Raw genomic sequence first — 14,335 nt, forward strand, 5'->3', positions numbered from 1 at the left:
GTGTAATTTACAATTTGATATTTAACTCATCCTTTATGCATTATTTTAAATTACATAAACTTGAATTTAAACAAATGATTAATGATATGACTATTAATCTTTGATCACCTTGAAATATTGTAGACATGAACAATATATGAAGACAATGTAATCTAACAGTAGATTTTTCAAAATTCACATTGAATTAAGAAATATAGGGTTGGATTCAAGCTACATTTGATTTAACTCTAAAAAATGTTATACCAACCAATAACTCATTATTGAATTCATATTTTAAAAATCCAACCGTTGGATTAAAGTTTCTATATGTTCTTAAAATTCATGCCAATTTTCATGCAAATCGGGTGTAATTTACCTTATGATCTTTTAATTCATCTTTTATGCCTTATTTTAAATTAGAAAAACTTGAATTTAAACAATTGATTGATAACATGGATATTAATCTTCGATCACCTTGAAATTCTGTAAGCATGAACAATATATGAAGATAATGTAATCTTATGGTAAATTTGTCAAAATTCACATTGAATTAAGAAATATAGGATTATGTTCAAGTTACACTTAATTTAACTCTAAAAAATATTACACAAACCAATAACTTTTATTGAAATCATATTTTGAAAATCCAACCGTTGAATTAAATTTTCTATATGTTTTCAAAATGCATGCCCATTTTCATGCCCATCGGCTGTAATTTACCGTATGATCTTTAAACTAATCTTTTATACTTTATTTTAAACTACAAAAACTTGAATTTAAACAGTTGATTGATGACATAACTATTAATCTTTCACCTCGAAATTTTGTAAGCAAGAGCAATATATGAAGATAATGTAATATAATGGTAGATATGTCAAAATTCACATTGAATTAATAAATATAGGGTTATGTTCAAGTTACACTTAATTTAACTTAAAAAAATGTTACGCCGACCAATAACTTTTTATTGAATTCATATTTTTGAAATCCAACCGTTGAATTAAATTTTCTATATGTTCTCGACATGCATGCCTATTTTCGTGCCAATTGGGTGTAATTTACCGTATGATCTTTAAACTCATCGTTTATACTTTATTTTAAATTACAAAAACTTGAATTTAAACAATTGATTGATGATATGACTGTTTATCTTTGATCACCTTGAAATTTCGTAAATGTGAACAATATATGAAGATAATGTAATCCAACGATAGATTTGTCAAAATTTACATTGAATTAAAAAATATAAGTTTATGTTCAAGTTACACTTAATTTAACTCTAAAAAATGTTACACCAACCAATAACTTATTATTGAATTCGAATTTTCAAAATCCAATCGTTGAATTACATTTTCTATATGTTCTTAATATGCATCCCTATTTTCATGCCAATCGGGTGTAATTTACCGTATGATCTATAAACTCATCTTTTATGCCTTATTTTAAACAACAAAAACTTGAATTTAAACAATTGATTGATGACATGGCTATTAATCTTTGATCAGCTTGAAATTTTGTAAGCAAGAACAATATGTGAAAATAATGTAATCTAATGGTAGATTTGTCAAAATTCACATTGAATTAAGAACTATAGGGTTGGGTTCAAATTACACTTGATTTAACTTTAAAGTATGTTACACCAACCAATAATTTATTATTGGATTCATATATTGAAAATCCAACCATTCTATTACATGTTCTATATGCTCTTAATGTGCATGCCAATTTTCATGCCAATCGGATGTAATATACAATTTGATGTTTAACTCATCTTTTATGCTTTATTTCAAACTACAAAAACTTGAATTTAAACAATTGATTGATGACATGACTATTAATCTTTGATCACCTTTAAATGTTGTAAGAATGAATAATATAAGAAGATAATGTAATCTAACGGTAGATATGTCAAAATTCACATTGAATTAAGAAATATAGGGTTAAGTTCAAGTTACACTTAATTTAACTCAAAAAAATGTTACACCGACCAATAACTTTTTATTGAATTCATATTTTAAAAATCCAACCGTTGAATTAAATTTTCTATATGTTCTAAACGTGCATGCCTATTTTCGTGCCAATCGGGTGTAATTTACCGTATGATCTTTAAACTAATCTTTTATGTCTTATTTTAAACTAGATAAACTTGAATTTAAACAAATGATTGATGACATGACTATTAATCTTCGATCACCATGAAGTTTTGTAAGCATGAACAATATATGAAGATAATGTAATCTAATGGTAAATTTTCTATATGTTCTCGACATGCATGCCTATTTTCGTGCCAATTGGGTGTAATTTACCGTATGATCTTTAAACTCATCGTTTATACTTTATTTTAAATTACAAAAACTTGAATTTAAACAATTGATTGATGATATGACTGTTTATCTTTGATCACCTTGAAATTTCGTAAATGTGAACAATATATGAAGATAATGTAATCCAACGATAGATTTGTCAAAATTTACATTGAATTAAAAAATATAGGTTTATGTTCAAGTTACACTTAATTTAACTCTAAAAAATGTTACACCAACCAATAACTTATTGTTGAATTCATATTTTGAAAATCCAACCATTAAATTAAATTTTCTATATGTTCTTAATATGCATGCCTATTTTCATGTCAATTGGGTGTAATTTACAATTTGATCTCTAAACTCATCTTTTATACTTTATTTTTAAATTACAAAAATTTGAATTTAAACAATTGATTGATGACATGACTATCAATCTTTGATCACCATGAAATTTTATAAGTAAGAGCAATATATGAAGATAATGTAATATAACAGTAGATTTGTCAAAATTCACATTTAATTAAGGAATATAGGGTTATGTTCAAGTTACACTTAATATAACTCTAAAAAATGTTACACCAACCAATAACTTTTTATTGAATTCATATTTTGAAAATCCAATTGTTGAATTAAATTTTCTATATGTTCTCAACATGCATGCCTATTTTCGTGTCAATCGGGTATAATTTACCGTATGATCTTTAAACTCATCTTTTATACTTTATTTTAAACTACAAAAACTTGAATTTAAACAATTGATTAATGACATGACTATTAATCTTTAATCATCTTGAAATTTTGTAAGCAAATGCAATATATGAAGATAATGTAATATCACGGTATATTTGTCAAAATTTACATTGAATTAAAAAATATATGGTTGAGTTCAAATTACACTTGATTTAACTCTAAAAAATGTTACACTAACCAATAACTTATTATTGGATTCATATTTTGAAAATTTAACTGTTGGATTACATGTTCTATATGCCCTTAATGTTCATACCAATTTTCATGACACTAGGGTATAATTTACAATTTGATGTTTGACTTATCTTTTATGCATTATTTTAAATTACAAAAACTTGAATTTAAACAATTGATTGATGATATGACTATTAATTTTTGATCACCTTGAAATTTTGTAGGCATGAACAATATATGAAGAGAATGTAATCTAACGGTAGATTTGTCAAAATTCACATTGAATTAGGAAATATTGTGTTAGGTTCAAATTACACTTGATTTAACTCGAAAAAATGGTACACCAACCATTAACTTATTATTGAATTCATATTTTGAAAATCTAACAGTTGGATTACATTTTCTATATGTTCTTAACATGCATGCCTATTTTCATGCCAATCGGGTGTAATTTACCGTATGATCTTTAAACTCATCTTTTATACCTTATTTTAAACTACAAAAACTTGAATTTAAACAACTGATTGATGACATGGCTATTAATTTTTGATCACCTTGAAATTTTTTAAGCACGAATAATATAGGAAGATTATGTAATGTAACGGTAGATTTGTCAAAGTTCACATTGAATTAAGAAATATAAGGTTGGATTCAAGTTAAACTTGATTTAACTCTAAAAAATGTTACACCAACCAATAACTTATTATTAAATTCATATTTGGAAAATCCAACCGCTAGATTATATTTTCTATATGTTCTTAAAATACATGCCAATTTTCATACCAATCGGGTGTAATTTACCTTTTGATCTTTAAATTCATCTTTTATGCCTTATTTTAATTTACAAAAACTTGAATTTAAACAATTGATTGATGACATAGCTATTAATCTTCAATCACCTTAAAATTTTGTACGCATGAAAAATGTATGAAGATAATATAATCTAACGGTAAATTTGTCAAAATTCACGTTGAATAAAGAAATATAGGATTATGTTCAAGTTACATTGAATTTAACTCTAAACAATGTTACACCAACCAAAAACTTTTTATTGAATTCATATTTTGAAAATCCAACCGTTGAATTAAATTTTCTATATGTTCTCAACATACATGCCTATTTTCATGCCAATCGGGTGTAATTTACCGTATGATCTGTAAACTCATTTTCATGTATTATTTTAAACTACAAAAACTTGAATTTAAACAATTGATTGATGTCACGACTATTAATTTTTGATCACCTTTAAATTTTGTAAGCAAGAACAATATATGAATATAATATAATCTAACGGTACATTTATCAAAATTCGTATTGAATTAAGAAAGATAGGATTGAGTTCAAGTTACACTTGATTTAACTCTAAAAAATGTTACATCAGCCAATAACTTATTATTGAATTCTTATTTTGAAAATCAAACAGTTGGATTACATTTTCTATATGTTCTTAACATGCATGCCTATTTTCATGATAATCGGGTGTAATTTACCATTTGATATTTAAACTCATCTTTTATACCTTATTTTAAATTACAAAAACTTAAATTTAAAAAATTGATTGATGACATGACTATTAATCTTCGATCACCTTGAAATTTTGTAAGTGTGAACAATATATGAAGATAATATAATCCAACGGTAGATTTGTCAAAATTCACATTGAATTAAAAAAATATAGGGTTATGTTCAAGTTACACTTAATTTAACTCTAAAAATTGTTACACCAACCAATAACTTATTTTTGAATTCATATTTGGAAAATCCAACCGCTGGATTATATTTTCTATATGTTCTTAAAATACATGCCAATTTTCATGCCAATCGGTGTAATTTACCGTATGATCTATAAACTCAACTTTTATGCCTTATTTTCAACTACAAAAACTTGAATTTAAACAACTGATTGATGACACGGCTATTAATCTTCAATCACCTTAAAATTTTGTAAGCATGAACAATGTACGAAGATAATATAATCTAACGGTAAATTTGTAAAAATTCACGTTGAATTAAGAAATATTGGGTTATGTTTAAGTTACATTGAATTTAACTCCAAAAAATGTTACACCAACCAAAAACTTTTCATTAAATTCATATTTTGAAAATCCAACCGTTGAATTAAATTTTCTATATGTTCTCAACATGCATGCCTATTTTCATGCCAATCAGGTGTAATTTACCGTATGATCTCTAAACTCATTTTTATGCATTATTTTAAACTACAAAAACTTGAGTTTAAACAATTGATTGATGTCATGACTATTAATTTTTGATCACCTTGAAATTTTGTAAGCAAGAACAATATATGAATATAATATAATCTAACGGTACATTTATCAAAATTCGTATTGAATTAAGAAAGATAGGATTGGGTTCAAGTTACACTTGATTTAACTCTAGAAAATATTATACCAACCAATAACTTATTATTGAATTCTTATTTTGAAAATCAAACAGTGGGATTAAATTTTCTTTATGTTCTTAATATGCATGCCTATTTTCATACCAATCGGGTGTAATTTACCATTTGATCTTTAAATTCATCTTTTTTGCCTTATTTTAATTTACAAAAACTTGAATTTAAACAATTGATTGATGACATAGCTATTAATCTTCAATCACCTTAAAATTTTGTAAGCATGAACAATGTATGAAGATAATGTAATCTAACGGTAAATTTGTCAAAATTCACGTTGAATTAAGAAATATAGGGTTATGTTCAAGTTACATTGAATTTAACTCTAAAAAATGTTACACCAACCAAAAACTTTTTATTGAATTCATATTTTGAAAATCCAACCGTTGAATTACATTTTCTATATGTTCTTAACATGCAGGCCTATTTTCATGCCAATCGGTCTAATTTACCGTATGATCTATAAACTCAACTTTTATGCCTTATTTTCAACTACAAAAACTTGAATTTAAACAACTGATTGATGACATGGCTATTAATCTTCAATCACCTTGAAATTTTGTAAGCATGAACAATATATGAAGAGAATGTAATCTAACGGTAGATTTATCAAAATTCTCATTCAATTAAGAAATATGGGGTTGGGTTCAAATTACGCTTGATTTAACTCTAAATAATGTTACACCAACCAATAACTTATTATTGGATTCATATTTTGAAAATCCAACCGTTGGATTACATGTTCTATATGCTCTTAATGTGCATGCCAATTTTCATACCAATCGGGTGTAATTTACAATTTGATGTTTAACTTATCTTTTATGCATTATTTTAGATTACAAAAACTTGAATTTAAACAATTGATTGATGATATTACTATTAATCTTTGATCACCTTGAAATTTTGTAAGCATGAACAATATATGAAGAAAATGTAATCTAACGGTAGATTTGTCAAAATTCACATTGAATTAAGAAATGTAGGGTTGGATTCAAATTACACTTGATTTAACTCTAAAAAATGTTACACCAACCAATAACTTATTATTGAATTCATATTTTGAAAATTCAACAGTTGGATTACATTTTATATATGTTCTTAACATGCATGCCTATTTTCATGCCAATCGGGTGTAATTTACCATTTGATCTTTAAACTCATCTTTTATGCCTTATTTTAAACTACAAAAACTGGAATTTAATCAACTGATTGATGATATGGCTATTAATTTTTGATCACCTTGAAATTTTGTAAGCATGAACAATATATGAAGATAATGTAATCTAATGGTAGATTTATCAAAATTCTCATTGAATTAAGAAATATAGGGTTGAATTCAAGTTACACTTGATTTAACTCTAAAAAATGTTACACCAACCAATAACTTATTATTGAATTCTTATTTTGAAAATCCAACCGTTGGAATATATTTTCTATATGTTCTTAAAATTCATGACAATTTTTATGCCAATCGGGTGTAATTTACATTATGATCTTTAAATTCATCTTTTATGCCTTATTTTAAATTACAAAAACTTGAATTTAAACAATTGATTAATGACATGACAATTAATCTTTGGTTACTTTGAAATTTTGTAATCATGACAAATATATTAAGATATTGTTGTCAAAATTCACATTGAATTAAGAAATATAGGGTTGATGTAACTCTAAAAAATGTTACACCAACTGATAACTTATTATAGAATTTATATTTTGAAATTCAACTGTTAGATCACATGTTCTATATGTTCTTAACATGCATATCAATTTTCATGTCAATCGGGTGTAATTTACCATTTGATCTTTAGATGGGAAGTCAAAAAATATAGAGAGAAATTTTGGAGCTAGGAAATTTAAAGGTCTATTGCGGTGGTCCAACCCGCCACAAAAAGGAGTACATATTGCGGTGGTCATCTCACCACCGCTATAACTTACATATTGCGGCGGTTTTCTATACTGCCGCTATAGAAAATGCGCAAAATGAAAAATTTATTGCGGCAGGATTTTGGAGCGTCACTATATTGTAGTTACTGTCTCTAAAACATGCCTGTTGCGGCGGTATTATGTCCCACCACTCTAAAACATGCATATGTTTTGATGAGTACCATGTCCTCAAGGGCATTGTTTATCTTGTGCTAGTGGCGGTGTTAGTGGTGGCCCTTGTGCATAGAAACCAGTCTTTTTTAAGGATACTACTCTCATTCCCTCATGCCCTAACTTTACATTTGGCATCACCCATTCACCCTACGTTAATACTGTGAATGTCCATAAAATTCTACTATTTGCTAGCCCTAGTCCAGATACAACAGCCAAGAATCTTATGTTATTTCCTTTTTATTATATAGTTCGAAAAGGTAAAGTATAAAATTTGTTTGAGATAACTTAAACATAATCTTCTAAAAAAAAAAACCTAAACATAGTCCCTTAAGTAAGATGTCTAAAATTCTCTAATTAAATTTAATTATGTTATTGTAATATATTAGTCATTGAGTTACATTAGTACATTTTAGTATCATTTGGAAGATAATTTCGTTTATATATGTGTGTGTATGTGTGTGTGCGCGCGCGTGTGTATTTCAATTTAAATTAAGAAGTCAAAGTACAATACTTAAGATTAAGAAAAGCTCCTTAAATTTGTTCAAAATTTTAATTAGAGAGAACATAAATGCGTGGTGAAGTTCTTTCCATGGTGACAAAGTTAGCAACGTTCTATAGTATTGTTTTATATAGTTTGATTTTTTAATGCACTACATCGGAATCTTACAAATATAATTATAATGCAGATGAGGAGGTTCTTCGACTATATATAGTCTGTATCTATACCCATCAAGTTGTTAGAAGTCTTAAAACCCAAAGCTAAAATTAATAGAGAATGAAGAGAGCCAAAATTAAAAATGATGAAAAAAGAAAAAGAAAAAAAAGAATCAGCATTGAATGAGCTAGGGTGGAGTATTACGTCAAATTGTGCAACAAGATCAACTAAAATTGCTACCACCTACCAATTTCGTTTTCATTTTTTAGCACACAAAACAAAACGGATAGTTGCGCCAGAGACACAGAGAGTCTCAGAGGCTCAGAGCCAGAGGCACAGAGCTATACTCTTTTGTTTTAACCGCAAGCTAGCTAGCTGTCCCCGAAAACACCCTTGTGTTGTGCTAGTGCTCAGCAATAAGCATATATACAAACTGTGTACGGTATTTGTTTATATTGACCTTTCCTCTTCTAGCATGCATGCAAACTTGGTATCATATGAGATGTCACATGCCACTTCATACATAAATAACTTTCACAAAAGTAATTACTAGCAAAGTTTCACAATTGTTTATACTTAATTTAAATACATAAGTTCACATAATCAAGGTTAATACAAAATTACTTAGAGTTCAAAGTTGATGGGGTACTGATTTTGCCTATCTCCAAGTCGTCCATAAAGGTCGTCCGTGGCCGGTTGGGAATTGTAAACACCCTTCGAAACCTACTTGCAGCTACCTCGTCCAGGTAAGAAGAGCTCTGGATGAGGTAGGCACCACCAGAAAATAGACACTCGTCCAAAGCGCGGATAACCTCGTCCTGAAGGTGTGACTGTTAGACGAGGCAGCCTCTGCGCCTGTGCCGAAACATACTCGACTAAGGAATCCTAGGACTAGAGTATCATACTTAGAAAAATCTCCGAATATAACACGGTAATTCCTTATCCCACGCATAACTGCCAGGTATCCGTTGTGTAGACAAAAGCATAACTTCTAAACGGTTATGCAAGTTACGTCTGATTTCTACCTCTCCTTGAATCCAGGAGAAGTTCCAATTTTGGTAACTGCCTATAAGAACACTATATAAAGGCTGTTTCAGACAAGGCCAAGGTATGTTCATTTTACTCCAAAAAAGTTGGAACTCAGATAACATAGAGAGAAAAACTAACTTTGCCATCGGAGGGTTTTTGGCCGGCAGCCCCGGTCACCTTTGATTCGCTTTTCTTTCTTTTTCAGACCGCAGAGAGAACCAGTAGTCCTTTGAAGTCCGAAGCATCCAGCCTACTGATCTTCTTTGCATCATCAAAAGTAATTATTTGTAATCCGAAATGAATTTAAAGTGTTTTTAAAAAAAAAAAAATTGATGGGGGTGATCTATTTTGGTCTTCCATATCTATTAATTATTGTAATGCCTTTATTTTGTGGAGAGAAGCAAAGTGAATTCATTTGGGAAAAAAAAAAAGAGAGAGAGAAGTAAACAAAGTCACTGTATAATAGCTGTGATAAGACATCAATCCTTGCAAGTAGTTCATAGTTGATGCATGTTAGTATTATACTTGAGATCAAAGCATTATATGTACCAGTTGTTTCAAATTGATACTTCTAGCTTTATATTTGTATTTGGTACAAATCTTATGTAATTTGGGTTGGTGTGCTTGGTTTTTTTTTTTTTTTTTGCTCTATTAAAGAAATACTGAAGGATGCCCAAGCTTGCTAGCTGTCCCTGAAATCACCCTTGTGCTGTGCTAGTACTCAGCAATACGCATATATACAAACTGTGTACGGTATCTATTTATATTGACCATTCCTCTTCTAGCATGCATGTAAACTTGGTATCATATGAAATGTCACATGCCACTTTACACATAATGAACTTTCACAAAACTAATTACTAGCAAAGTTTAACAATTGTTTATACCTAGTTTAAATACAAAAGTTCACACAATCAAGGTTAATACAGTATTACTTAGAGTTTAAAGTAATTATTTGTAATCCCTAAAGAATTTAAAGTGTTTTTTTAAATTTTGTGTGTACGTTTGCTTGTCCCTAGGATTGTTTGGTTTTGCCTTGTGTTCATCTCGTCTTGATGAAAATATTTCCCTATGATGAGGGGGACACTTGTGCTTGGCAATGAAATCTTGAATTCTTAGATATCCTATGTGCCCTATGCCATTATTTTTTCCATAATTTTTCATATCTCGTTTATTTGTCAAATGTTTCAGTGACTAGTTGTGCCTATGACGTCTAGCTCAAATCATCCTCTTCTTAAAGTTGTGGAATGAAGGGTAGGGTCTTGGGCATTAGACCTATTGGGTGTGTCTAATTTGAATTATAAGAAATTGTTATGAGAAAAGTTGAAAGTCAATCACATTGCAAATATGAATGTTGAATCTATGTGACTATGTCAAGAAGATGACAGCATAGGAGCTCTCTCTAGACCTTGTCTTATAATATGGTCATTATTTTCTCCTAGGACGCCCAAGCCTATCACATGCCAAAGCCATCATTTATAGTCTTGGTTTTGAATTTACTTCTTTTTATTTTCTTTTTTGAGAAACAAACACACATAAATGTGAGGAATATATATTAAAACTAAACAAGAATAGAAATCTCATAGCAAAGTTTGATTAGTTTCATCCCATTGAGTTCATCCTCAAAAACAGAAGCAATCATCCAAGATAGGAGACACCAAAAACTAAAAACCAAAAACCCTAAAAAACTTTTGCTATAAAGGAAGTACTTCTGAGAAGTTACCTCATTAGTAGTCGTCAAAACTTGGCGACTCGTGGGTGTCTTCTTTCTTATCTTCCTCGGAGTTGCTTCCCCTATTTTTTTTTCCACATCCTTTGTGGCTACACCAATCGATCCAGGCGGTTGGCGGCTAACAACCTTCTTAGGGATCTTTAATATTGTCGAGTAGGTGGTGGACAAAGCTTGGTCTCAGTTCATTTTTCTTTATCCCAGCTCATCCATCATTTTTGGTTCCTAAAAATGAAAAATAAGAAAGCATTAGATTAGATTAAGCTTAAAATTTATTAAAAATGCAAAAAAAAAAAAAAATCAAAACAAAACAAACTAACTAACTAACTAGAAGACTTACCAGCAAAATGCCAGGACTCTGAAGTCTGATGGTTTCCCACAACTTCATGCCCGTTGTGGTTAGACGCACCGCAAGTAAAGATTCCACCCCTGAAGACACTTTCACTGTGTCTTCCAAGGTGGTCATGGCAAGAGTTGATTTTTTAGCAAATCTGCCTCCATCAACTTTTTTTGAAAAAAAGATTTTCAGATCGTTTGTGGTTAGGTTATGTTCCGACAAATCTTCCGTGTGCACAAAAACAATGACAGTATTTTGACGTAAAAAGGGCATTTCTTCGACCACTGCTTTGTTCAGCAGTCAAAGGATTCAGAACGTTTTCATTGAAATATTTTGTGGAGAGCAAAAAAGAAGAAACAAAGATGACATTTTAGACTTGAAGTGAGAGAGCAAAATGAGAGAGAAGATGTTTTAGGAAGGGCTTGATAGGGAGAAAATAGAGAGAGAAGGTGTGCTCGGTTTCAGCCTATGTTTAATAAGTTTTTTTTTTTGAAAGCCATGTGAATAGAACCTAGTTTCAAAAAGAGAATACCGACACGCTAACCACAATTGATGAGACTTTCTTGGATTCTATATTTTATTTATTTTAAGTTTAGATTATAATTAAGAGAGAGAGTCAAAAGAAATCTTCCGTTAAAAGACGCTTTCACTCACTGCAAGTAACTTCCAAGTTGTTAAGTACATTATAATTAAAACTGATTGTCTCAAAACTACTAAATCAAGAGTGCTAGTAACAAAAATAGAAAGAATTTCTCTAACTTTGTTTCTATTGGTTAACATACAAAATGCACAGTTGCACATCAAACCCTGCAACAGCTGCAAGCTTACGTCATTGTGTAGGCTGAAGTGCTGAACCCGGCCCAGAGAGAGAGACTTAGTGTCAGTCAAAGGCATACATTTTTTGTCTTTCCCTACCAGCCACGATATCACCATTGTGCTGGTGCTCTACCATAGCCAATAAGCAAACTAAATGTACGGTATTTCCAGACTATAGTTGATCATTCCTCTTCTAGCATACATGCAAACTTGGTATTATGAGATGTCACATGAACCTTCATACATAAATAACTTTCCCAAAATTACTAGCAAAGTTTCACAATTACATATATACCTAGTTTAAATAAATAAAAAGGTTCACACAATCAAGGTTAGTGCAAAATTACTTAAAAGTTTAAAGTAATTATTTGTAATCCCTAATAAATTTTTAAAGTGTTTTTTTTTTCACTTTTTTAACTTTATGGGAGTGATCCATTTTAGTCTTCCATATCTAGTAATTCTTGTGATGCCTTGGTTTTGTGGGGAGAGAGAAGCAAAGAGACTTCATTTGGAAAAAAAAAAAAAAAAAGACAAAATCATTATATAATTGCTGTGATAAGACGTTAATCCTTGAAAGTGGTATATAGGTGATGCAGATTAGTATTATAGTTGAGATCAAAGTATTAGGTTGCTATTTGTCACCCATCTAGAGTAGACATTTTGGGAGTTTTGGTAGTTTGCACGTAGTTAATAACTAGTCTCTAACCGGTACACAGGAACCTACTAGTTTGTGTGATAAACTAAAATAATTTTAAGAAATATTAAATTGACTATAAAACTATACCAATGCATATATGAATTGCTCCTATTTGATTTGAATTTGTGTTACAATTTGATGAATTGCTTGAAATAATAGAGAATCATAAGTTTCATTGCCTAGGAATTGTTACAACCAAAAAAAAAAAAAATATATATATATATATATATATATATATATATATATATATATATATATATAGCTACACAATCGAGAAATATAATAGAAAAATTAGTTACCATTAAAACGACGTAGTTTTAATTGTAGTAACTTAAAAAATGAAGAGAAAAAAAAAGGTTGTTGTGGAGGTTAGAACCTTAGACGAAACTCTGAAAATCTACATGGCTCACGTGTTAACCACTAAAGGTAACCTAAGTTTATGAACATATTTCATAAATATATATTTTATGCATAAATATTTTATAAATAGTTATATTTAATACATAACCATTTCATAAATAGTAATATATAATATTTAATACATAAATATTTTATAAATAGTAATATTTAATATTTAATACATAAATATTTTATAAATAGTAATATTTAATATAAATAGTAATATTTAACATTTAATACATATATATTTTATAAATAGTAATATTTAACATAAATAGTAATATTTAACATAAATAGTAATATTTAATACATAAATATTTTATAAATAGTAATATTTAATATGAATAGTAATATTTAATATTTTCTTGATTAATTTATTTTAAAATTATTTTAGTAAACTTAAAATGTACTCCTAAACCTAAAAATGACAAAAATACCCTCTAATATTAAAAATTAATAAAATATAATTTAAATAGTAATAAAATATAATATAATACTTCAAATTAATAAAATATAATTTAATACTACAAATTAATAAAATATATTTTAATAATTCAATTTAACACAATATAATTTAATTTAATACTTCAAATTAATATAATATATTTAAATTAATACTTCAAATTCATAAAATATAATTTAGCACTACAAATTAGTAAAATATAATTTAATACTTATTTTAAAAAAAGGCCAACTTACACCATAAACGTAAAGAAAATGACTAAAACACCCCGAAAGCCCATAAATGTAAAAAAGACCAACTTATTATTAGATATTACACCAACCAATAACTTATTATTAAATTTATATTTTGAAAATTCAACCGTTGGATTACATTTTCTATACGCTCTTAACATGCATGTCAATTTTCATGCCAATCGTGTGTAATTCACCGTTTGATCTTTAAACTCATCTTTTATGCCTTATTTTCAACTACACAAACTTGAA

The sequence above is a fragment of the Castanea sativa genome, chromosome 12, assembly GCF_040712315.1.
Source record: "Castanea sativa cultivar Marrone di Chiusa Pesio chromosome 12, ASM4071231v1".
Lineage (NCBI taxonomy): Eukaryota > Viridiplantae > Streptophyta > Magnoliopsida > Fagales > Fagaceae > Castanea > Castanea sativa.